Raw genomic sequence first — 27,085 nt, 5'->3', positions numbered from 1 at the left:
GTGCAGGAGCCGTTTCCTGTCCTGGTTTCTGTGACTCCCGCTTGGGGTCCATCTCTTAGCAAACGGGGGGGACTCAGGCAGTCCGGATCTGCTTTCGGTCCCGGGGGCTCGAAGGTGTGGAGGGCGCGCGAGACAAGAACTGACTCGCGGGAACGAGTGGAGGTGCACATCGAACGTTTATTAGAGGAAGTGCAGTTGCTTATATAGGGTGAAGCGTTTAGGGGAGGGGTGAGCGAGAAGGGCTCAGAGCAATTTTTTGATTGGTTGGGACGGGTTTTATTGCCATAAATGGAAGGCTCAGGCGGGGGTTTTAGAGGAAGGGCTGGTCCTCACTTGAAGGACCAATGGGATGGTTAGAAATGTGCTGTAAATAGTTGCTAGGTAAAGAGCTGGAGGAACAGGGACCGAAGTGATATCCTGCAGTGAAGAAATTCATGTTTCCAACCTTTCTTTCGCTTCCCACTGTCAACTTGTGTCAGCTAGAACCTCGGTCTTCGGTATCCTGGGATTGACTTCCAATTGACATGTTTCCTTCACAAGGGCACTAAGGAGGGGATTGAAACAAAGTCCAAGTGTTATCTTTGATTTTCTGAGAGGTGTTCTTAAATTAGAACCCTGGAGAAACTTCAACTTAATGGGATTTTAAGACTTTGACTTTACTGGAGTTCTCTTCCTGATGTTTTTGTTTTTTTCCATTCACAAAGTGATTTGGACATTTGGACAAATCTCCTGACCAGATTAAACCTCAGGAAATAGTCAAGAAGTGATCTATGTATAATGCCTATAGATGTGCACTTCTAATATCCCTTGTCCCTTTTCCTTTAAAGCCACCCACCCAACTGATATTTGAATTAATTAAATTATTAAATGATTATCAACCATTTACTATGTATATGTAATTTTTCTAGAAGCTAGTGAGGTAGAGATACACCAGGGGCAATCCTAGCCTTCCAGAATCTCAGAGCAAGATTCAAGTAGTGAGAGACAAGTGAGGGAAATGCAAGAAAGAAAGTTAAGGGCTTAGTTTGTGCAGAATATAAAGAAGAGAGCTACCACATTTTCTTGGGGATCAGAGGGTGCTTCAGAGAGAAGAAGCTTGTTGAGTCAAAGTGAATAGAGCTTACTGTGAGGACAAAGCAGAGAGGGGAAGGACAAGACCATTTCAGGAGGCTGGTGCACCTTGTGGGTGGGCCACAGACACAAAACACCACACTTATTTGGGGTCAGTGAAAAGGTAGATGTGGAGGAAGAGTGGGCTCTGGAGAGGCAGCACTTCCACGATGGCCCCTCTATGGGATGCTCAGAGCTTTTCAGCTTCTTTCATCAAAAGAAACTGACCCTAGCAGTTAGTGCCACACTTACTCCATTTGTTTTCATTCTCTCAACAAACTTAGCTGTTCATGCTCATCTCCTTGAGAACAGGGGCAGGGTCCTGAGTGGACAATTTCTGTGTTAGAATTGACACCTATCCCTGGGTGTTTGTCTTACCCACTAACTCTGTCCACGACTTGTTCACCTTGGCAGATGAGGAGGTCATGTGGAAAGATTATGCCACTGGGTTTCCTGGCACTGATGTGGTTAACTAAACTAGTCCTCTTGCAAATGGGAATTAATAGTGTTTTGCTTAGCACTGAACATTAGCCACCCTCTTGTGGCTTAAATAAAAATAGCCAACATTATGTAGTCCTTCCTGGGTGCCAGGCCCTGCTCTAAATACTTTCCATATACTAGCTCATTTATTCTTCATAGCCACTCTATGAAGTAGGTACTATTATCATCTCAATTTTATAGACAAAGAAATGACCTATAGGCAGTTAGAAAACTTGCCCAAGGTCATACAGTGTAGAATTGACAGAGCTGGGATTGATCCCAGATCACATTTTATCTAGTACTGTAATATTGTGTATTACCTTAATTGTGCTATAATAAGAGATGCTACTTTTAGAGATGAGGAACCTTTAACTTGGATGAGTATCTGGAAAAGCAGCCAAAGTAGATTTATGGGGTCAGGTAATACGGGCTGGAGGCTGGGCAAACTCCTTTGAGCAGTTCAGGAAGGTGCCTTGGATGGAAGAGTGATTTCTTTATTCTTGGAGTTATGACAAAGCTCCAAATTCTGGAAAGATAGAAGAAATTTCTGTCACCTTTTAGAAATTAATTTCTAAGTAGCTGCTCGGGGTAAAACCAACTGGATGCATCTGACTCAAGAGGTTTGACAAACTATACATAGCCAACAATGAATATTACTATCTTCATTCATGTTTATGAAGTAACAACAGTATCCTGTATGGATTCAAAAATTTATCATTCCTGCCCTAAGGGTTTACAGTGCAAATAGCGAGATTTGAAATATTTTACTTGATCCAGATGTTTGAGGGTTGCATAACACTCATCCCACTCTGCTTCTCTCCATTTTAAATTAGCACATATTTCCCAGCTAATTATTGCCCCAATGCTCTAGTTTGGTAACTGCTGGAATGCAGTATACCAGAAATGGAATGGCTTTTAAAAAGGGAAATTCAATAAGTTGCTAGTTTACAGTTCTAAGGCTGAGAAAATGTCCCAATTAAAGCAAGTCTATAAAAATGTCCAAGCTAAGGCATCCAGGGAAAGATAGCTTGGTTCCAGAAGGCTGGTGACATTCAGCATTTCTCTCTCAGTTGGGAAGGCACATGGTGAGTACGGTGACGTCTAACAGCTTCTTCTCCAGGCCTCTTGCTTCCTGAAGCTCCCCAGGGGCGTTCTTCTTCCTTATCTCCAAAGGTCTCTGGCTGGCGGACTCGGAGATTCTCTCATCATTCTGTCGTGGCTTTGTGGCTCTCTCCTTGTTCTCCAAAGGAGCTCTCTCCAAAATGCCTCCTCTTTTATAGGATTCCAGTAAACCAATCAAGGCCATGTAGAATGGGTGGAGACACATTTCCATCTAATCAAGTTTAATACCCACATTTGATTGAGTCGCATCTCCATGGTGATAACCTTATCATTTTCCAACCTGTAATACTAAATAGGGATTAGAAAAACTGTTGCTCCCACAAGATTGATTAGGATTAAAACATGGCTTTTCTAGGGTACATAAATCCTTTCAAACCAGCATACCCAACATCAGTCACACTGATTGTATTAAAGGCTTTAGTCAAGGGAAAAGTAGAATGTGCTTCAAATGCATATTTTTTTCCTCTCCAGCAGTTATACATCAGAAATTATATTCACCAAGTTTTATGTATGTGGCCATCATCTGCTTCCATTAGCTTTCCCTGTTAAGCTAAAATGTCATATCAAGGATTGAAGGGGTGAGAAAGAAAAGCTAGGAAAATCCATTTACTTGTAAATTCATTACCTGAAGTGCTGGCCACATATGGTTGAGCAGTAGGTGTTTTAGAAGTTCCTGGCACTTCATGAGTGACTTTTAAGGACAGTAAGGCATCATTCATCACCTGTATGTGTATGGAGGATGGGAACTAGGGATTAATGAGTCTCCAGATGGGGCAGGCATCAGGCTCATCTCTTTGTACATATTACTGCATTTAAGCTCCCCAGCTACCTTGTAGGGTTAGGTTCTATTTTCAAGTCAAAGAATCTAAGGCTTAGAGAGGTTAAGTGACTGACTTGGGGTGAAACAGCTAGTAAAGGTAAGGTAGTGTGTATGGCTCCAAAACTTTGTACTGTCTATGATCTAATCCCTATTTCTGGATAATGTATGTCATTTAGCATCAAATGCTGTACTACCCTTATAACATCCCACTGGTGCAGTGATTTACTGCAATATTTTCATTGCAGGGTCAACATTCAGATCAGATGTTGCAATTTAAATCTTAACTGATACTCACTTTCAGCAGCAGGGTGGGCCTCTCCTTTGCCCTGGATCTCACCCCATGTTAAGTGCTCAGGCTTACGGGTGAAATGCTCCCCAGACTCTTGAGGAATTAAGGGCTACCTGTACCAGAGGAAGGCTGGCAGAAAAGTCAGAGCTTGCTACTCAATTAAAGCTTCAGCAGGGATTAATAGGCAGCCACCTGGGGTCAAGAGTGACACAGGGTGGAATGCACCAGGTCACTTCGCTATTTGGCTGGTCTTTTCTGTACCAAGCAGAGGTCCCTTAGGTGCCACATGAGTTGGCATACCACAGACTTCAAACCCTTGGTCTTCAGGATATACCTGTTTAAGTATCCTGTGGTTGAATTGGTGGTTTTCTGGTGATAATGTGCCAGTTAACCCCTGCTCCTGGGGCTGGGCACCAATAATTGGCCTAAGTAATGTGAAATTATTTGCTTTGTGTTTATGGCCGACTGTAAGCTGTTGTTCAGTTGCCAGCCTACAAACAGATCTGAAAAGAACCAGCCCTTGGGTATTCTGATCTCGCTGCAGAAATATTGGAATTAATATTAGGCTTGAGAAAGAATTGGCTCAGTCACAGGAATTCCAACAACTTTCAAATGTAAATCATTCACTGATTTATTTAATAGGTTTCAACAGACTTCCACTGTGGGTCAGGCACCCTGCTGTGCACTGTGGACCAAGGTTGGGGGGCTCTTCCTTGTGAAAGAATGCCAGGAAGAGTCAGACTTCTGAGTGCCAATGGATTCTGTTTTTTATTTTTATTCTTTTATTTATATACTTCTTACTTTCAAATGGTCAGCGAGGGGGTTTTAAAATCTCCCTAAGTGGACAGTCAGGGAACAATTCCAAATTTCTCATTGCATTAGTGCCTGGTAGATGATCAAAAGTTCAAGAGAAATTCAGAATTATAAAAGAAATTCACCACCACCACAGGGCTGTGAGAGACAGTCCATCGGCGTGCAGAGAGACTTGTAAATATTTTCTAGAGGGTTGAGAAGTGGTGGTCTGTTTTCATGGCAGTTGGGAGTGAGCTTGCCGGGAACTAGCTGTGTGATTGAGGGGCGCTTCTTCTTACTGGAAGAGAGAATCTCCTTTGAGAAGAGGCCTCTGACCCCTGTGCCTGCCAGCCCATGTGTCCCTGTGCTCCCAACCTCAGCCTTCCTCACGCACAGATGAACTGGCCCTGCTTCTGGCTGAGGTTGGCTTCTCTCCTTGTACTCTGGATCCCATCCATTTTTACCTACTCAAGGCATCTTTCCAGAAATTGTGCCCTTTCTTTCCTGCTTCATCAGTTTATTACCTTTCCCTAGATCATTCCATGAAACTACAAACATGTCTGATAACTCCCACTGTAAATAGTACTCTATTATCTCCTATCTCCTTCAGCGTCCCCTATTTTGCTTTATAGTCAAACTTCTTAAAATGTAATTAATACTTCCTCAGCTCCTACTATTCCATGAAATAACTCAAAGCAGGATTGTGTCCCTGCCACTCTAATAAACTTCTTTTGTTGAGGTCACCAGTGACTCACACATTTCCCCAAAATGGTCATTTCTAACCCCCTACTCTTATCTAATTGGTTTTACAGTGGTATTTCAGATGATCATCACATCTTCCTTCTTAAGACATAGTCATTTCATGGCCTCTAGGAAACTCCTTCCCTAGATTCCTGCCTGACTTACTGTCCCCACCTCCTCACTCTTCTCTGCTGGACCCCCTCCTCTTCCTGGCCTTTTAGGGTAAGAGGGTCACAGGGCTCAGTCCACCACCTTTTTCTCCATCTGTTCTCACTCCCTAGGTGAACTCATCCAGCCCTTTAGTAGCTTCCCTTCACACTTCTGAGCAGCTTTGAGGAAGGTGACAGGATGCTGACGGCGATATCTGACAGTGTGAGCCCAGCAGACCTTCTACTCTTACCTGCCATCGCTTAGCCACAGGGGACCTTGGCCTCAGCTGGGCTGAGTGGTCAGTCTTCTCTGAAATGTCCTGTGGAAAGCTGTTTTATTGAGACCAGGGTGTTTCAGAGTTTGGTTCTCTAACCAGTAGTAGTGGACTCACTTGGAAACTTGGTGCAAATGCAACCTCTTGATTCCCCTGCCCCCAGACCTGCTGGAACATAAACTCTGGGGTTGGGGCCCAGGCATATATTGCATAACAAACCTTCAAGTGATTCAGATGTTTAAATTTGAGAACCCTGAGCTTATGCCTTTCTCCTCCACTGGAATTCCTCTCCTTCCCTGTGCTATAATCTGTCTGTCTTTCTCCTCCACTTATCAGAATGTTCTATATTCCTCAAGGTCCATCTTAGAGCCTTCCACCTTCAAGTAGCTTTCTTTGACAACTCCAGCTCACAAGTATCATTTCCATTTATGACTTTGAGTTCCTAGATTTTTCTTTTCTTTTCGTGCGGGTACCTCCTCTGTCTCTGGACTATTCTGAAAGTTCCTTGCTGTTTTTCACACTTATCTGTAGTCCTTTCAGTCCCTTGTACATAAGAAGTGCACAATAAATACTAGTGGTGACTGATGAAACATTGAGCCTAAATATTTTATTTCTGACTATCCATCATTTTATGTGCCTGTGTGTAACATAAAAATGGAAGAATTCTTCTGGTAGCATAAGGGAAATTTGTTTTTATTTTGTTATATTGCTTCTTGTTCCAGATAGGATTTAAGGAGGCTTAAAATGCAGCAAAATGTCATGTATTAGAAATAAGCAAGATTAAAAAAAAGGCAAAGCAAGGTTAGGGACATAAAATGGATCCAGGGTGAAGCCGATAGAAAAATCCTGCCACACAGTACGATGCACTCACTACAGATCAACCAAAATTTTACCTCTTGGCTTTCTTATCAGAAGTCAGAAAATAATGGCTTTTTAACCCCAAAAGAAGTAAGTATAGATTTGCCTTTCATGAAGTCATGTAAAATCCAAAGTTATTTCCCTGCCTTTGTATGGGTCAAATAACTGCAGGATGCCAAGAAGCTGTCTTGGATCTTTTTGAAAGAAGATTCCAGAACATGACATTCCTCATCACTACAGATGATAAGGTGGTAATTATTGTGAATAAAGATAACAGAATGTTTCACCTTCTCTCCCTAGCCTTGGGAAACCTCTGATGTGCTGTAAAGCATCTCAAGTGAAGCAACCAGATGGAGGAAGAGGGAAAGGAAAGGGGCCTAGCTTCTGTTTATCATCTATTCTGTCAGCAAAAGAATTTATTAAAGTGAGTGGACACGTATATTTTAGTGCTGTTTTTGAATTAAAGTAACATTCATTTGAACTTGCTGAAGCAGAAAATGGAAATTTATTATAAGAATAATGGAGTATTTCAAGGAATGTGCAATGGCCTCAGGAATGGGCAAGAACCAGAAAATGGAGAGATGGAGGGAATACTTTTACTTGGCCAAATGGTCTCTTCTTCTTTTGCTCCATGGCTTTCTCCTTTCTTAGCAGATGGGTCTTCTCAGCTCCTCAGTTCACAAGGTAGGTGGAAAGTGGCATCTAAGAAATCATTTCACAAACTCTAGTCACCTAGGTCATTGCAAATTCCAGCTGGTCCCAATTCCAGTCTCTGGGTCATGTGTTCACTCCTGGCCAAACCAATCGTAACTGGGGCATCAAATTGTCCAAACATGGCTGCCAGGAAGGAGTCCTGTGTTTTGGGGGCAGTGGTCAGAAAGGAGGAATGATTTTAGGAAGGGCAACACTCCAGGACAATATGGTAATAGAAAAGCTCTTCACTGTCATCTACATAGAGCACGGAGACTCTAACTAAAGAAAGCCTCTGGGTCTTAAATTTAAATTATAATATCACCTCTTACTTGTATTCACAAGGCTTCCATGCCTTTAAGGAGACTGGAGTTCTATATCAGTTTTATATTTGGGAAAATGAAAGTCCAGAAAATCCATGTGACTACCCACAGACACACTCTGATTACCATTTTGGACCTGTCCCTAGCACTTACTGGTTTTTCATTGGTCAAATCTCACCCATCCCTACTTTCCTCATCTATATAATGGATTAATTATTCTATCTGAAGCCAGTATGCAAGGCGATTATGAGAATCAAAAAGTGGTTCTCTGATATGACTGAACATTAGAACCACATAGGAATCTTTAAAAATATATAGGTCCCAAGTCTCTGGTCCTATAAATTCTGACTCAGAAGGGTCTGTGGTAGGACCCAAGCATGTACTTTTACAAAAGTTCCCAGGAAATTGTGAATATCTACCTGGATTGTAAATTCTTCAAAAGCCTGAGAAAATGATTCTTAATTCACAAAGCATGGTGTGAAATACATCTTGACCAAAGGGGCAGAGTCAGGGCAGTATCCTGTGTTAGATCCTACACTGTGTACACATTGCTTTCTTCTCTAAGATTATTTAGGGGTGTGACTTAAGGGATGAAGGGGTCAAATGGGAACCCATTTTTAGAGAAGGCCAGGTGTTTGTGTACGTGTGTGTGTGTGTGTGTGAATGCAGCGGGACACACTTCTGCCCTAGATTGAAGAGGTGTGAAAGATATTTTATGGGATCAAAGCAACATTGGACCTTAATGGTGTTCCTACTATAAACCAGGCATTTTAGACATATGGCATTTAATTTATTAGACAACTGTGTGATATAGGTATTACCACCTCCATCTCATAGAACAAGAAGCTAAAAAGCAGAATTTCTCTTTTGTCTGAGGTCAGACTGCTAGAAGGTGGTAGCATTGAGATTCAAATTTAGTTTATGTTTTTTTATTTAGGAACTTTTACCAAGTGACAAAGCTTAGGAGAGATATCTAAATAATCAGAAATTGTTGACAGGGGGGTCCACCTCTTTCTGCTATCACATTATTTACCTTTGATATAGTCTGACGTTGGCTGTCTTGGGTACCCAATAATAATGGGGTTATTGTCAAACCAGACTGACAACCTAACCTGAGTAATAATAATAGACTTAGTAGTAGTAATAGCAGCAGCAGCAGCAGCAGCAGTACAAGTAATAGCAGTACTAGTATAACAGTAGTGGCAACAGTGGTAGCAGTAGTATTGGCAGCAGTAGTAATAGCAGCAGCAGTAAAAAGAGTAGCAGCGCAGCAGCAGCGGTAGTAACAGTAGTAGTAGCAGCAGCTACTGGTTAAGAGGTGGTAAAAGTATTAGTTGTAACAGTAGTCGTAATAGCAGCAGCAGTAGTAATGCCACCATAGTTATTACAGTAGTAACAGTAGTAGGAACAGCAGCAGCACCAACAGCAATAGTAGTAACAATGGTAGCAGCAGTAACAGTAGTACTAAGAATAAGCAGCAGTAGCAGTAGCACTGAGAATACTACTTAGTAGCAGCATTAGTTGTAACAGTAGTAGTAATTGCAGCAGTAGTAACAGCAGTAGTAATAACAGTAGTAATAGCAGCAGCAGTAGTAGTGGTAGTATCTGCTTATCTTTAAAAAAATTTTTTTAGTTGTGAAATATAATGTACCAACAGAAGCAATAATTTTCAAAGTACATTTTAACAAATAGCTGCCAAACAGATTTCAAAGTTTGGTATGGGTTACCATTCCATATTTTCAGGTTTTTCCTTCTGGTTGCTCCAAATCACTAGAAGCTAAAATAAGTGTTATTATAATGATTCAGCAGTCATACTTGTTTATTAAATCCTATCTTCTCTAACTCTTCCTTCTCCTATGATCCTGCTCCTGATCTATAGAGGGTCTTTGGGTTATGCCCATTCTAACTTTTTCATGTTGAAAAGGGAAAAATGTATAGAAATATTAAGTTTTCCTATCTGGAAAACCCTGGTACTCTCTCAAACATAAGGGACTCCCAAGAAAATAAGCTTAAGCCCTTTATTTTGAGGATTGTCCTATGAAACTTATTTTCGTAGTGGAGAAGCCAAGACTACCTAATTATTCCTAAGAGTTGCTTCTAGGGAACCACTTTGGTTGCTCAGATGTGCCTTCTCTTTCTCTCTAGCCCAACTCTGCAAGGAAAATTATTACCCTCCCCTCTATGTGGTAAGTGACATTCAGGGGTGTAAGGCTCCCTGACAATGGGGGACATAACTTCTAAGGATGAGCCTGGCCCTGGCATCATGGGATTTACAGTGCTTTCCAGACTAGAAGGGGAAAAAAGAAATATGACAAAATAAGATATCAGTGGCTAAAAGAGTTCACATGGAGTTGAGAGGCTATTCTGGAGTCTACTCATGAGAGCAAGCTTCAGCTAGATATTGCTAATTGCTATGGTTGGTCATATCCAGACTAACATCATTCCTGTTAATCCTAAAGGATACCTCGGTCTCTAATGAGACTCTTAAAAAGTTTCATGTACTAAGTTTACTTTCCTGAGACCTGTAGTCTCCAGGGGTTCCTGGGTCGGATGAGTCCTGAAACCCAGAGGGGTCAGCCTCCCCAAGACTATCAACTAATTCTGTCCCTCTATCCTGTATTGTTGACATCCCTGCAGGGCAAAAGATGATAGTGTACGTACTCCAGAGCTTCACCTACTATAGCACACCAAAGGCGGAGAGGTTTATTGTATCTAGAACCTAAATTTTCTGTAACACACAATCTAAATCAGCCTGTCTGGATAGCTCATTTAAAAACCTAAACACCTGGAGCCCAGAATGGGAACAAGATCTTGTAATTCTGTATAGCTTATTGTAATACCCAGAGACATTCCAGACTATGGTAGGTTGATGATTAAAAAGTTTTGGCAGTGTTTACTTTTATTGCTCACCAGTTATGAATCCGATACATGTTAGAAGATTACCACTATTAAGAACAGCAGCACTATAAGGCAAGTATCACTAATCCCTTTTTACATATGAAACTATAAAAGCTCAGGAGAGCCATGTCAGTCACCTAAGACCCCAGTGTTCACAGTGCCACAGAGGTTGCGTTAGCCTCAGGTTTGTTTGACTCTTAGTGTTACACAGAGCTGTATCTGTACACCACACCTTTCATTGCTCCCAAGGTGACAGTTTAAGCTCAATGAATTTCCATTTGTTTTTTCCTTGCCTCAGCAAGGCTCTTCCTTTCTTCCTTGGCTGGCATTTTTGTTCCTTAATTCAGAAAGTGAAAGAGACATCAACTTTACTGGCATGTGCCCCTTTACAGGCAGAGAGTCTCAAAATTTAATAAGTGTCTCTTGGAGTTAGTCAAGAAAGTAATTAACACCGGGGCACAGGGGGCACCCTGAGCCTCCAGTGTCTGGCATCAGGAAAGTCGACTGCTCATCATTAGCACATGATTAAGTAGTTTATCATGTGAAGGCAGTGCTTGTGGAGCGTATGCAATTATATGTATTTATTTGAGGCCTGATTTTGTCCTGTTTTTCTCACAAGGTCTGGGTAAGAGGCTGCCCTTAGGGAAGGCACAGGAAAGAGGTCGCTGGTGGTCTGTGTGGGGCCAAGTAGAGGAAGGATGGAGATTGGAAGGCAGTTATCATGTATTAGAGAACAATGACATGGTGAGGTTGGTTTCATTCCCGTTTGTTTTTTTAGGTGAGAGAGATAAGTTGGAAAGGTTTGCCTAAGTTTATATAAGTAGCAAGAACGGGAGTAAGATTTTGCTTAAGTCTGACTAATTTTTATACCTTAAACCAGTTATCAGGACATGGAGGCAAAGATCAAGACCTGGGAGTAACCAGTAGGTTGTGGAAATGGAGGTGTACACAGAAAAGTCAGGAGATTGGCCAAAGAGAGGAAGGTCTGTATGGTGAATCGTATTTTCTTAAGGCCCATCACACGTGTTCTTCTTGTGTCATGTTGATATTCCATCATCAAGAGGTAAAGTCTTTCCTACGCCTTGAACCTGGGTGGGTCTTTGCAGCTGCCTCTAGCCACAGAATGCAGTAGAGGTGATGCTGTGTGACTTCCAGGGCTTGGTCATAAAAGAATATATAGTGGGTGCACAGGTGGTTGAGTGGTAGAATGCTCGCCTTCCATGTGGGAGATCTGGGAGATCTGGGTTCGATTCCCGGACCATGCACCCCCCCCCCCACCCCCAAACCCACACAACAATGAATATATAGCTTCCACTTGGCTTACTTACCCTTGGAACATGTGCCTTGGGAGCCCTGAACCAGCAAGTAAGAAGTCTGGCTACCCTGAAGCCACTACGCTGGAGAGAGACTACATGGGGAGACCACACAGAGATAGAGAGAGGTGCCTCAGCTGTTCCAGCCCCTAGATATTTGAGTCTTCCCAGCCCATATGCCAGATGTGAGTTTTCAGAAGGTAATTCTAGCTCCTGTCTTCAAACTGTTCCAGCTATCACAGAGTGGAGTGGAGATAAACTGTCCCTACAGAGTGAGCTCTGCTCAGTTTGCAGATTTGTGAGGGGGAAAAAAAAGTTGTTGCTGTTTAAATCACTAAGTTTTGGAGTAGTTTGTTACAATTTTTGGAGTAATTTGTTACACAGTTATAGTAACTGCTGGTGAAGCACTTATTTCAGAATCTAAGTCTGTGAGATGTGAGCATCCATCCAGGAGTCTCTTTTATGCAGGCTCCGATACAAAGTCTTAAATAAGCCAAGAAGGTGACACTGTTTTTTATATGCTTCTGGAAAAGGTTCAAAAAAGGCTGTCTTCATAAAAGCCTCGGAAGCCTAGCAGTGTGTGGTTTTAGCTTTCACACATGAAAACATCACTGCCAATACTGGGCAATACATTCCAAGGGCAAATTCAGAGAAGGTGAAATGGCTCTGGGCTAGAACACTTAGGGAAGCCTGCCAGAGCAGTTGAGAGTTGAGCTAAATCTTTGAGGATTTTGTTTGGCACAGGATCCACAAGACATCCCAATCAAAGGATTAATTTGGGCAAAGGCATGTGGTGGGCATACTTCTGTAAGTTTGTGTTCTGGTGGGCAGTCCAACACTGGCTCAAATACAGGATCCAGATACGGGGAAACACTGGGGCAGGTTTGGATTATTTCCGCTTTTGCCTTTAGTCTCTCTGGGAAGATTCCAAAGAACATTTCTGACATACAGAGAGTTGGATCCATAGGACAGGGATGGGCTTATTCCTGGAAGAAGAATAAGAATTCTTGTTGATTCGTTCATTGAAAAAGTGTTCCCTAGCATTGCAAGTCTCCCAGCTTCTGGTCCCGTATTGTGGGAATTCCATTCTATTTCTAGATTTTACAGAGCAGGTGTGGAAAGATGAGTCTAAGGCAAATGTGACTTCTCTACTTGGGCTGTAGAAGACACCCCTTCCACTAGCTTCCAGATTCTCGGTCTCAAAATTAACTCTTCTTTCACTGACACGTTTTATCTCCCCCACCCCACCTTTTCTTTTTTTTCCCACTCCACCTTTAAACACAGATGTTCTCTACTACAGTTAGTGGCTTTTTTCCCTTTTACTGGAATTTTTGGACAAATGCACCCGAGTTAATTTATTCTTTAAAGTGGTTTTCCTTCACTCTTTAATCCAACACCAACCATTGAATATAACCTTTTTCATTATCTACATATTTCCAGTGCAATGGTGATCCACAATGGTTTTCTTTCTCCGTTGCACTCGATGACACCAGTCATCTTCTCTGAAGTAACATCATTCCAATTTTTCTTTCTACCTTCTTACCTTGTGCTTTTCTTTTGGCTCTTGTTTTGTGCTAGTCTGTCTCTTGTGCTGCTTCTTTCTTTCCTTCCAGAATCCAAGAGTTTTCTAAGGTTGTAAAAAGCTCTGTCTTTATCACTTCAAAGGGAACAACCAAGTCAATAACCATGACAATAGAACTGCCATGTCCCCCATGTTCTGAGTGCTTAGTGTGTGCTGGGTACTATGCTAATTACTTTATACTCATTTAATTAATCCCTGTGAGATTGTTGTTATTATCATCACTTAACAAGTGAGCACATTGAGGCTCATGGAAGTTAAATTTATCTCTTGGCTGATTGGGACCCAGTTTTGACTGACTTCAAAGACAGTATTCTTAGCCCTCATACGGCATTGACTCCTACCTCCCTGAGTGCCCTGTGTATCAACTGCCACTGAACTTGTTCACCTGGATGTCTTCCTCTCGTTTTTATCTCCTTATATTCAAAATCTAATATTCTCTTCTTGTAAAATCAGAACTCCATAAAAATCTTGTCAGCAATTCTGTTACCTCAATCCCCTTTTGAAAAATGACTTTACACACCATCTTGACAAGGATAGACAGGTCAACTGAAGAAGAATGATCACCAGTGGGGGTGGACAACACACTGACCCTGGAATTATGTCCTTGACAGCAGTTGTGAGCCGGGTCACAGGCTCCCAGGGACCAGAAGACATTGTTTGCCTGTGCAATTTCAAGGAGATACATTTCGTGCTTTAAAGGGGGGTGTTCAGAGAGCAGTAGAGTGGAGTATACTATCCCCAAATATTATTTTCAGGACTCCCTGGTGGACCTTTTCTGCCACCCCAAGTACCTTCCTCTCCAAGTTTTTACATCAGACCAGAGAAGGGGATTCCATTGGTCTGGATCTTTGATTGTGGAATGTTAGAATGGAGTGCAACCTTAGAAATAGTTTTAAGCTAAGCTGTTTGGCTTAAAGGATGAGGAGGAAACTGAGGCTAAGAAAGCTGGGTATCACCTCCTCCCTGAGGTTACCCTGACCATTCTACTAAAAATTGCAAAAGATATCCCTCTCTACCCCACCATCCTGACCCTCCTCAGGCTGAGCTGCTTTTCCTTGTCCATGGCTAGTGTAACTGTGTCTCTCTGTTGACACAGAACAGTTCAGTTTATGTCTGTGGTTTCAGGATAATTATTAATAGTGCCTCCAATTCATTTTCCAAAATATCCAAGTTTGGATGATAAATTATCTGGTCATCCTATTGCGAGCCTTTATCACCTTCTAACACACCTCAATGTTTACTTATTTATTATGTCTATTGTTTACTGTCGATTCTCCCCCCCCACCCCAGATTGTAAGGTCCATGTGCAGTAATCTTTGTTTTGTTGGTTGCTGTATCCCCCATAATTAAATAGTGAAACTGATTAGGTAAGCTTCTAACCTTCTCCTTTCCCTCTCTTCACCTCTGCTCAAACATTGGGGGTAGGTGGCATGGTAGGATGGGAGGGGAAATGAAATAAATGGAGTCCAGTCAAGCAAGAGCCTGCCCCTGCAAAACACTGCAGTGAAGGAAGGGGGTATGTGGTTTCCCTGCACTGTAAAATCTCTTTCTGTTTTCAACTCTGTGAAAGATGCAGAGGAAGGCAGGGGAGGAAGGGACAGAATGAACTGACTTCTAAGAAAATTGTATTTTTTCTTGCTCATTCTGCCTCCTCCATCTCCTGGCTTGCCATGCATTCCTTTGTCTTACTCTGACCATGCAGTTGTTCTCCAGTTTCATAATTATGCTTAATTTTACTAGCTGGGTGTGATGTACTGTCATCAGTTAATTGCAAAGATAAAAGAAGACTCTTTAAATTTATCTTAAGCCCAGTGAAGTCTGTCTATTGAAATGGGCATTTCAATATTTTTTGTAATGGAAAAATGAGCAAAAGTAACTCCCCATTCCCCCTGTCTCCTGAAGACTGATCTGTCCCAGACAGGAGGAATGGTTATTTTTGCCAGGAACATACTTTCTGCCTTTGTTCCATTCCTGCATAGGGATTGGGTGCTGCAGAGCTGGCGGATTGCCAGGGATGTCTCAGGTTCATTGTCCACCAACTGCGAGATCCTACTTTCTTCATTTAGGGTCAGACCATGGAAAGAATCAGAAAGGATTATATTGTCAGAAGTAGCAGAAGGAAGTAAACAAATGTCTTATTAAAGAGCCTCTGTGGATCCTCCAGGTGCAGCCTGATTTCCCTGTCAGGGGGATGAAAATGAAATCTCCAAACCCTGGAGACCGAGGTTACTCAGTTATCTGTTTATTCTCTTGTCCAGCATGGCTGTGGGGTTGAAATTACTGACATGTGTATGATGCACGGTATAGCCTTGGCCTTTCCACGTCTTTAGAGAACTACAGTGGGAAAATAAAAATGAGACTGTTGCAAACAAGACAGCCTGAGATCTTGCACAGTTTCCAGTAGTGGGACTAACTGAATCTCAGATCACAGTAGTGGTAGAGCAGCATCTGCAATGGGCAGGTCAAGGGGCGATTTCTTTTTTCAAGCTTGGTATGTAACTAATTGTCACCCGGACACTGTGTGTGCTCTTATGTCTGTGCATCTTCCAGGATATCCTTTTCTGCTCTTTTGGCTTATCTGTTTCTTTCCTTCTTTCCCAGAACACAGAGGCCTTTCCTTTATTGCTCCTCTGCTCATATGTTTATTAATCATGATCATACGTGGTGGTGGATTCTAGACCTGGAAGGGGACATGGAATCCATTTGGGGCCAGACTTCTTCTTTAGCAGAGGGGAGAACCGAGAGCCAAGTGGATAACGCAACTTTTCAAAAATTACACAGCTGGATAGTGGCAGAGAATGGAGTACCATGTAGGTTTTCTGTCTCCCAGACAAGTTATCCTTCTATTAGCCCATTCATAACAGTACTAAAAGTGCTCAAATTTTTGAGTAATGTAGGCTCATTATAGAAGGTAGATACCCATTGTGCCTAGTTCTTTGTTTTTGTCTGCATTAATGAAGCTAAAATATTTCACCTTTTATGTGCATTAGAGTACTGTGCCTTTGTGTCTGTGGCTTTCTTCGTTTTCATCATTTCCTGTAATCCTTGTGACAACTCCCAATAATTTACATCCTTATGCATATATCGAATGCCTAGTATATGTGAGGAGTGGCCTAGATGGTGAGGATACTAAGAAGAATGAGGACAAAATTCCTGCCCTCTTAGAATTTAAAGGCTATTAAAATTGAACTGTGCTAAATGCTGGGAGAGAGGTACATGGAACTGAGAGTGGGTACATGAAGGGGAAAGGCTTCCCTCAGGAAGTGACACCCGAGCTGAATCTGAAGGGTAAAGAGGTAGGGAAGAGGGGAACAGCATCTTAGCTAGGAAGAGGAATGGAGAGATATCCAGAGAGGCTGAAGCAGAGAAAGCAAGGGAGTGAGTGTCGGCAGAGGTGGGAGGGCCAGACCATAGCACATTTTGAAGCTTATAGTCCCTTTAAGGATGAATTACTTTTGACCGAGGGAGAAATGAATCTTTAGACATGATCAGATTGGAACTTTGAAAAGATTTCTAGGCTTTCTGTTTGGAGGACTGATCAAAACAAGGCAAGAGTGAATGCAGGGCAGGGATCAAGTGTAACACATGCCAGCCTGTGTGGGTCCTCTGCTAAGATCTTGCCAATTCTTCTCTCATAGAGTGTGATCCAGACTTCTTACAAGGTCCTACAAGACCTATGTAATCAGCCCCCATAACACCATGACTTGATCTCTACCACTCTCCCCACACCAATTTCTTTGTAGAACACATTACAAATAACCCAGTCTCAGGAACTCCCCACTTGCTATTTCTTCTCCCAAGAACATTCTCCCAAATATCTGAGAGGCTGGTTCCTCACTTTTATTAGGTCTCTTTTCACAGGTTTTATGTCACATAGCATTCTTTACCCCTCTTTTACTACCTTAGTTTTTTTTTTTTTTTTGATTTTTTTTTTTTATTAATTAAAAAAAGAATTAACAAAACAATTAGAAATCATTCCAATCTGCATGTACAATCAGTAATTCTTAATAACATCACATAGTTGCATATTCATCATTTCTTAGTACATTTGCATCGATTTAGAAAAAGAAATAAAAAGACAACAGAATAAGAATTAAAACAATAATAGAAAGAAAAAAAACAAAAAAAACAAAAACAAAAAACCTATACCTCACATGCAGCTTCATTCAGTGTTTTAACATAATTGCATTACAATTGGGTAGTATTGTGCTGTCCATTTCTGAGTTTTTATATCCAGTCCCGTTGTACAGTCTGTATCCCTTCATCTCCAATTATCCCTTCTCTTTTTTTTTTTTTTTTAATTAACGGAAAAAAAGAAATTAACCCAACATTTAGAGGTCATACCATTCTACACATGCAATCATTAATTCTTAACATCATCACATAGATGCATGATCATCATTTCTTAGTACATTTGCATTGGTTTAGAAGAACTAGCAACATAACCGAAAAAGATATAGAATGTTAATATAGAGAAAAAAATAAAAGTAATAATAGTAAAATCAAAACAAAACAACACAAAACAAAACAAAAACCTATAGCTCAGATGCAGCTTCATTCAGTGTTTTAACATGATTACTTTACAATTAGGTATTATTGTGCTGTCCATTTTTGAGTTTTTGTATCTAGTCCTGTTGCACAGTCTGTATCCCTTCAGCTTCAATTACCCATTGTCTTACCCTGTTTCTAACTCCTGCTGAACTTTGTTACCAATGACATATTTCAAGTTTATTCTCGAATGTCCGTTCACATCAGTGGGACCATACAGTATTTGTCCTTTAGTTTTTGGCTGGATTCACTCAGCATAATATTCTCTAGGTCCATCCATGTTATTACATGGTTCATAAGTTTATCTTGTCTTAAAGCTGCATAATATTCCATCGTATGTATATACCACAGTTTGTTTAGCCACTCTTCTGTTGATGGAGATTTTGGCTGTTTCCATCTCTTTGCAATTGTAAATAATGCTGCTATAAACATTGGTGTGCAAATGTCCGTTTGTGTCTTTGCCCTTAAGTCCTTTGAGTAGATACCTAGCAATGGTATTGCTGGGTCGTATGGCAATTCTATATTCAGCTTTTTGAGGAACCGCCAAACTGCCTTCCACAGTGGTTGCACCCTTTGACATTCCCACCAACAGTGGATAAGTGTGCCTCTTTCTCCGCATCCTCTCCAGCACTTGTCATTTTCTGTTTTGTTGATAATGGCCATTCTGGTGGGTGTGAGATGATATCTCATTGTGGTTTTGATTTGCATTTCTCTAATGGCCAGGGACATTGAGCATCTCTTCATGTGCCTCTTGGCCATCCGTATTTCCTCTTCTGAGAGGTGTCTGTTCAAGTCTTTTTCCCATTTTGTAATTGGGTTGGCTGTCTTTTTGTTGTTGAGATGAACAATCTCTTTATAAATTCTGGATACTAGACCTTTATCTGATATATCATTTCCAAATATTGTCTCCCATTGTGAAGGCTGTCTTTCTACTTTCTTGATGAAGTTCTTTGATGCACAAAAGTGTTTAATTTTGAGGAGTTCCCATTTATTTATTTCCTTCTTCAGTGCTCTTGCTTTAGGTTTAAGGTCCATAAAACCACCTCCAGTTGTAAGATCCATAAGATATCTCCCAACATTTTCCTCTAACTGTTTTATGGTCTTAGACCTAATGTTTAGATCTTTGATCCATTTTGAGTTAACTTTTGTATAGGGTGTGAGAGATGGGTCTTCTTTCATTCTTTTGCATATGGATATCCAGTTCTCTAGGCACCATTTATTGAAGAGACTGCTCTGTCCCAGGTGAGTTGGCTTGACTGCCTTATCAAAGATCAAATGTCCATAGATGAGAGGATCTATATCTGAGCACTCTATTCGATTCCATTGGTCGATATATCTATCTTTATGCCAATACCATGCTGTGTTGACCACTGTGGCTTCATAATATGCCTTAAAGTCAGGCAGCGCGAGACCTCCAGCTTCGTTTTTTTTCCTCAAGATGTTTTTAGCAATTCGGGGCACCCTGCCCTTCCAGATAAATTTGCTTATTGGTTTTTCTATTTCTGAAAAATAAGTTGTTGGGATTTTGATTGGTATTGCATTGAATCTGTAAATCAATTTAGGTAGGATTGACATCTTAACTATATTTAGTCTTCCAATCCATGAACACGGTATGCCCTTCCATCTATTTAGGTCTTCTGTGATTTCTTTTAGCAGTTTTTTGTAGTTTTCTTTATATAGGTTTTTTGTCTCTTTAGTTAAATTTATTCCTAGGTATTTTATTCTTTTAGTTGCAATTGTAAATGGGATTCGTTTCTTGATTTCCCCCTCAGCTTGTTCATTACTAGTGTATAGAAATGATACAGATTTTTGAATGTTGATCTTGTAACCTGCTACTTTGCTGTACTCATTTATTAGCTCTAGTAGTTTTGTTGTGGATTTTTCCGGGTTTTCGACGTATAGTATCATATCGTCTGCAAACAGTGATAGTTTTACTTCTTCCTTTCCAATTTTGATGCCTTGTATTTCTTTTTCTTGTCTAATTGCTCTGGCTAGAACCTCCAACACAATGTTGAATAATAGTGGTGATAGTGGACATCCTTGTCTTGTTCCTGATCTTAGGGGGAACGTTTTCAATTTTTCCCCATTGAGGATGATATTAGCTGTGGGTTTTTCATATATTCCCTCTATCATTTTAAGGAAGTTCCCTTGTATTCCTATCTTTTGAAGTGTTTTCAACAGGAAAGGATGTTGAATCTTGTCGAATGCCTTCTCTGCATCAATTGAGATGATCATGTGATTTTTCTGCTTTGATTTGTTGATATGGTGTATTACATTAATTGATTTTCTTATGTTGAACCATCCTTGCATACCTGGGATGAATCCTACTTGGTCATGATGTATAATTCTTTTAATGTGTTGTTGGATACGATTTGCTAGAATTTTATTGAGGATTTTTGCATCTGTATTCATTAGAGAGATTGGTCTGTAGTTTTCTTTTTTTGTAATATCTTTGCCTGGTTTTGGTATGAGGGTGATGTTGGCTTCATAGAATGAATTAGGTAGTTTTCCCTCCACTTCGATTTTTTTGAAGAGTTTGAAGAGAATTGGTGCTAATTCTTTCTGGAACGTTTGGTAGAATTCACATGTGAAGCCATCTGGTCCTGGACTTTTCTTTTTAGGAAGCTTTTGAATGACTAATTCAATTTCTTTACTTGTGATTGGTTTGTTGAGGTCATCTATGTCTTCTTGAGTCAAAGTTGGTTGTTCATGTCTTTCCAGGAACCCGTCCATTTCCTCTAAATTGTTGTATTTATTAGCGTAAAGTTGTTCATAGTATCCTGTTATTACCTCCTTTATTTCTGTGAGGTCAGTAGTTATGTCTCCTCTTCCATTTCTGATCTTATTTATTTGCATCCTCTCTCTTCTTCTTTTTGTCAGTCTTGCTAAGGGCCCATCAATCTTATTGATTTTCTCATAGAACCAACTTCTGGCCTTATTGATTTTCTCTACTGTTTTCATGTTTTCAATTTCATTTATTTGTGCTCTAATCTTTGTTATTTCTTTCCTTTTGCTTGCTTTGGGGTTAGCTTGCTGTTCTTTCTCCAGTTCTTCCAAATGGATAGTTAATTCCTGAATTTTTGCCTTTTCTTCTTTTCTGATATAGGCATTTAGAGCAATAAATTTCCCTCTTAGCACTGCCTTTGCTGCGTCCCATAAGTTTTGATATGTTGTGTTTTCATTTTCATTCGCCTCGAGGTATTTGCTAATTTCTCTTGCAATTTCTTCTTTGACCCAGTCGTTGTTTAGGAGTGTGTTGTTGAGCCTCCACGTATTTGTGAATTTTCTGGCACTCTGCCTATTATTGATTTCCAACATCATTCCTTTATGGTCCGAGAAAGTGTTGTGTAAGATTTCAATCTTTTTAAATTTGTTAAGACTTGCTTTGTGACCCAGCATATGGTCTATCTTTGAGAATGATCCATGAGCACTTGAGAAAAAGGTGTATCCTGCTGTTGTGGGATGTAATGTCCTATAAATGTCTATTAAGTCTAGTTCATTTATAGTAATATTCAGATTCTCTATTTCTTTGTTGATCCTCTGTCTAGATGTTCTGTCCCTTGATGAGAGTGGTGAGTTGAAGTCTCCAACTATTATGGTATATGAGTCTATTTCCCTTTTCAGTGTTTGCAGTATATTCCTCACGTATTTTGGGGCATTCTGATTCGGTGCGTAAATATTTATGATTGTTATGTCTTCTTGTTTAATTGTTCCTTTTATTAGTATATAGTGTCCTTCTTTGTCTCTTTTAACTGTTTTACATTTGAAGTCTAATTTGTTGGATATTAGTATAGCCACTCCTGCTCTTTTCTGGTTGTTATTTGCATGAAATATCTTTTCCCAACCTTTCACTTTCAACCTATGTTTATCTTTGGGTCTAAGATGTGTTTCCTGTAGACAGCATATAGAAGGATCCTGTTTTTTAATCCATTCTGCCAATCTATGTCTTTTGATTGGGGAATTCAGTCCATTGACATTTAGTGTTATTACTGTTTGGATAATATTTTCCTCTAACATTTTGCCTTTTGTATTATATATATCATATCTGATTTTCCTTCTTTCTACACTCTTTTCCATATCTCTCTCTTCTGTCTTTTTGTATCTGACTCTAGTGCTCCCTTTAGTATTTCTTGCAGAGCTGGTCTCTTGGTCACAAATTCTTTCAGTGACTTTTTGTCTGAGAATGTTTTAATTTCTCCCTCATTTTTGAAGGATAATTTTGCTGGATATAGGAGTCTTGGTTGGCAGTTTTTCTCTTTTAGTATTTTAAATATATCATCCCACTGTCTTCTAGCTTCCATGGTTTCTGCTGAGAAATCTACACAAAGTCTTATTGGGTTTCCCTTGTATGTGATGGATTGTTTTTCTCTTGCTGCTTTCAAGATCCTCTCTTTCTCTTTGACCTCTGACATTCTAACTAGTAAGTGTCTTGGAGAACGCCTATTTGGGTCTAATCTCTTTGGGGTGCGCTGCACTTCTTGGATCTGTAATTTTAGGTCTTTCATAAGAGTTGGGAAATTTTCAGTGATAATTTCTTCCATTAGTTTTTCTCCTCCTTTTCCCTTCTCTTCTCCTTCTGGGACACCCACAACACGTATATTTGTGCGGTTCATATTGTCCTTGAGTTCCCTGATACCCTGTTCAAATTTTTCCATTCTTTTCCCTATCGTTTCTGTTTCTTTTTGGAATTCAGATGTTCCATCCTCCAAATCACTAATTCTATCTTCTGTCTCTTTAAATCTATCATTGTAGCTATCCATTATTTTTTCTATGTTTGCTACTTTATCCTTCACTTCCATAAGTTCTGCGATTTGTTTTTTCAGTTTTTCTATTTCTTCTTTATGTTCAGCCCATGTCCTCTTCATGTCCTCCCTCAATTTATCGATTTCATTTTTGAAGAGGTTTTCCATTTCTGTTCGTATATTCAGCATTAGTTGTCTCAGCTCTTGTGTCTCATTTGAGCTATTGGTTTGTTCCTTTGACTGAGCCATATTCTCTATCTTTTGAGCGTGGACAGTTATCTTCTGCTGCTGGCGTCTGGGCATTTATTCAGATTTCTCTTGGTGTTGGACCCAGCAAGGTTGTAATATTTTTCTGTGAAATCTCTGGGTTCTGTTTTTCTTATCCTGCCCAGTAGGTGGCGCTCGTGGCACCCGTTTGTCTGCGGGTCCCACCAGTAAAAGGTGCTGTGGGACCTTAAACTTTGGAAAACTCTCGCCGTCCTGGGGGTTCGCTAGCCGAAGCGGCTTGAGCCGGCCCGGGGTCCGAAGGCAGGGAGGGTTGCTGGTCGCCGCAGCCAGGGAAAGAGCCCGTCCGAATTTCCTAGTCGGCCCTGGGCAACAAGCGTGGCGGGAGGGCGCCAGCGGCAGCGGCCCGCCCGAGAGAGTGCACGTTCCCCGGGAGTCACGGGTTTGGAAGGGGCCTCCCCCACCCGTCACCGTTCTCCGCGGCCTGGGGGTTTCCGATCCAATTCTCTCAGTTGGTCCGGGGGCTGCGCGTGGTGTGGGCACCAGCCGTCTTTGTTTCAGGGGACCGCCTCTCCAATTCTCCCAGCCGGCCTGGGAAGGGGGAAGGGAGTAACTCCAGCCGCTTGCCACCCCGCCCGGTAAGGCCCGCGCGCCTCGGCGATCTCACCCGAGCTGCTTCTCTCAGCCAGCCAGCCGTTCCAGGATGGGGTACGCTGTCTTTTTTATCTCTGTTGTGGCTTTGGGCGCTTTCTGTATCGTTTCTACTCCCCTAGTAGGTGTCCTGGAGAAGAAACTAAGATCCGCGCGTCTTACTAAGCCGCCATCTTCCAGGAAGTCCTACCTTAGTGTTTTTGATACTACATACATTGCATATTTATTGTCATCTATACATCAATTCATTCATTCATTCATTCATTTAGTCATTGTCCACTATCCATATATTTATTTTCTGTCACCCTTCCTCCCCTCCACCCCCACCACATACACATGCAAATGAAATACTGGAGGGCAGAGATTTTGTCTATTTTATTCATGGATGTATCTCAGGGCCTAGAATAGTGATGGTGAGCAGCGGGTAAGGGATCATTTAATATTACTTGAATGATTCAATGAAATTTTGGAGGAGATAAAGTAATTTGGTTTCTGAAAAGCATCCATTGGCTTTAACTACATGCATGTCATGGAGTGGTTAGTTAAGAGCTATTTCTGTTTAAGTCAATCAGGTTTGATTGTTAGATGAGGTAGCAGAGAATGTTAGAATAGAAATGTCTTTCGAGAGGCTTGGCATAAGAAAAGAGACAGGGTGAAATTAGAGTGGAACATGGAGCCAAGGAAAGCTTATTTTTTAAGATATGTGCGACTTGAGGATGTTTAAATGTTGATGGAGAAGATCCAGCTTAGAGTGAAATGTTAATTATACATGAAGAGAGAGACAAATAACCAACAGTGGGATGTTCCTGATAATGAGGGTGGGCATGTTATCCAGAATTGAGGTGGAGGGTTTCATCTTAGACAAGACAATGGGTGCAGATGTAGTTAAGGTTGAGGTCCTTGCCTCGTGGCTTCTTTCTTCTTGATAGAGCACATGGTGATCCTGTCGCTGAAAGTGAGAGAGTAGGTAGGGTTTAAGTGTTGTGCTAGGAGGTTTGAGGAAATTGGAGAAGGTTCCTGATAGTCTTAATGGAGAGTAGGGGCCTGAGTTTATTAGTTGAGGGCAGCTGGACTGCAAGGCAGAGTAAGCATCCTTTTGAAGTTTATACAAGTTCCAACATGAATTTATATAAACACTAACCAATCCTGTTATTTCTGGTATGAAGAAAATTGAAATAGAGTAGTGATGTAGGAGGTGGTCATTAGAGATGAGAAGGTCAAGTAATTGAGACATTTAGGTATTATGTCATTCATATGAATAGAGAAATCATCCAGGATGTTGTGAGAAGAACACTGAGCTATTAGACTAGCTGGGCTAGACTTCAGTGGATTAAGTTGGCTAAAATGATGCCATACATGTGGTTAGATTGTCTTTACTTTGGCTTCTTCTGAACCAGCAAAGGATATATGTGAAATCAAAGACAAAAGTGAGAGATTGGGTTTTGTTTTGTTTTTTTTTGATGTCTTCTTAGTTCCTTAAGGAAGCATGATGGAAATATGTCTCATGCATATCTGTTTGAGACCCTGTTTTCATTTTTTTTTAATATATATGTAGAAGTGGAATTGCTGTGCCATATGGTAATTCTATATTGAACATTTTGAGGAACCACCATATTGTTTTCAGGCTGCACCATTTTTATTTATCTTCTTTGGTGGTAATTCTAGAGGGTGCAGTGGTAGGGTATGGAAAGTAAGGGGGAAGTGGAGAGATGGATGAGATCAAGGAGGTAGAGATCACTATAGTAGAATGACAGCCAGGTTAGCTTATACTCTGCCACTCACTGATGGAAAGAGTGATAAGTGGCATTATGTATATGTTCTCAACAGTCTCTTTAAGAAGGACTGGAGGACTTAGAACACAAGTCCTTGGATTATGTCTGTTCTGCCTGTAGCCAGAGAAAGAAGGAAATGTATGGACCAAGAGAGCCAGGCATGTTGCTTGAGGAGAAGAAGGAAACTAGGGAATGATTTTATGCATCTGTATCACAGGATCAGGGAATATACTCAAGACAGCTCTGAAAACAAAGATATGACCCTTTTAAAACCACCTAGTTAAAATAATTTACTTTTGCTAAAATTTGCCACAAAGTGCTACATATCTTACTCAGTTTTTAAAAGCACAGTTAATCTCAAGTTCTTCTATTTTTATTTCCAGTGGAGAAAAATCTTAATGTACTGCTTTGCATTATGAAGGGTGTGATATTTAATTTCACAGCAAATGGATTTTCTATTTTCATATAATATTCTAGTCCTTTATTTTGAGGTTTTCCTACAAAGGGAACTATAAAACCATGTTCCAACTTTTTTTCCCCAGCAATAGCATGAAATACGCTTCTTAAACTTTGTCCACACATGGGATAGAGTTTTGCTGAGTTTTGTTATTCATGCAATAGGGGTTGAGATGGTCATTCAGAATACAAGCTTTTGTGGTTCAGCAAATTTGCTATTTTACTAGACATTAGTCCTTGCAATGGCATTCACCAAAGGGGCATATCTATGCACACTACAGATTGGTTCCTTGGAATACATTTTAACAGACTTGTTTGTTAAGTCAGTGTCTTTGCACATCTACAGAATAGTTATATTAAATATCATAATAAAAATAATTGACATCTCTACTGGCATTTGGAGTTTCTGAATACTGTTATGTAAGAATTTATTTGCTCATCTGAAAACCTTGTGAGTTAGGTGGAATTATCTTCTTAGTTTTAGAGCAATCTGAATCATCAACCAAAAATGACTGTCCTAAAACAACAGTGCTACTTTGTGATGCAATGGATTCCAACTCACCTTTTTTGGAGGGGCTGGGGGAGAGTGCATTGTGTGGGAAATCAAACTCAGGTCTCCCGCATGGAAGGCGAGCATTCTACCACTGAACCACTGGTACACCCTTTCAACTCACCTTTTAAGTTTCAATTTCTTTGCTCTTACAAAGGTCCTTTTGGAATGTGACAGAGATTTAATTGGGTATAATGTTAGCTTTCAGGTGAATTGGAATTATTTTGAAATAGCATTGATATGATGATATGACTGGTAACTGGTAAACCAAAATATTCCATTATTTACTCTCTGCTTTGCCACATAACAGAGTATTTGCTCTGTTGTTACATAGGAGAGTTCAGATCAGCTTTGTGATTGAAAATTCATTAATATGTCAGGCCCTTAGATATTTTCTCTTGCTTAGCTGCTGGGAAAAAAATAAGAAAAACAGGATTTGGCTGCTTGTGGATATTATTTATCTGTCACAGGGCAGTTACCCAGCATGCTAAGTGAATCAATATTCTTGCTAACATTTGGGGACAGATTTGGCATGCTCACTGGTCTAGTGAGGACCGTTATTCCCTTCATATTTGGAGGGTGAATACACTGGGTTGTCTTCAGTGAAATTCCTAATCAGAAGTAATTTAGTAATTTGAAAAGATGGATTGGGTGAAGGAAAAAAAGAATTACCTGCTCACCTGAATACCCACACATACT

At 40.6% G+C, this 27,085-nt stretch overlaps 1 protein-coding gene and 1 long non-coding RNA gene across 2 annotated transcripts in view; one reads left to right on the top strand and one right to left on the bottom strand.

Moving 5' to 3' along the window:
* Window positions 1–7,065, top strand: part of LOC143677525 (uncharacterized) — a 102,971-nt gene extending 95,906 nt beyond the window's left edge. Inside the window, exon 3 of the long non-coding RNA XR_013172651.1 lies at window positions 6,937–7,065. This is a non-coding gene — a long non-coding RNA (uncharacterized LOC143677525). The remainder of the gene's footprint in view (window positions 1–6,936) is intronic.
* LOC143677523 (intraflagellar transport protein 140 homolog) overlaps window positions 1–27,085 on the bottom strand; it is a 297,426-nt gene that overhangs the window by 5,496 nt on the left and 264,845 nt on the right. The gene's annotated exons all lie outside the window — the stretch shown is intronic.

Source organism: Tamandua tetradactyla, chromosome 3 (assembly GCF_023851605.1).
Source record: "Tamandua tetradactyla isolate mTamTet1 chromosome 3, mTamTet1.pri, whole genome shotgun sequence".
Classification (NCBI taxonomy): Eukaryota; Metazoa; Chordata; class Mammalia; order Pilosa; family Myrmecophagidae; genus Tamandua; species Tamandua tetradactyla.
The sequence above is the reverse complement of the archived record's forward strand: the minus strand, read 5'-3'. Positions and strand labels throughout refer to the sequence as shown.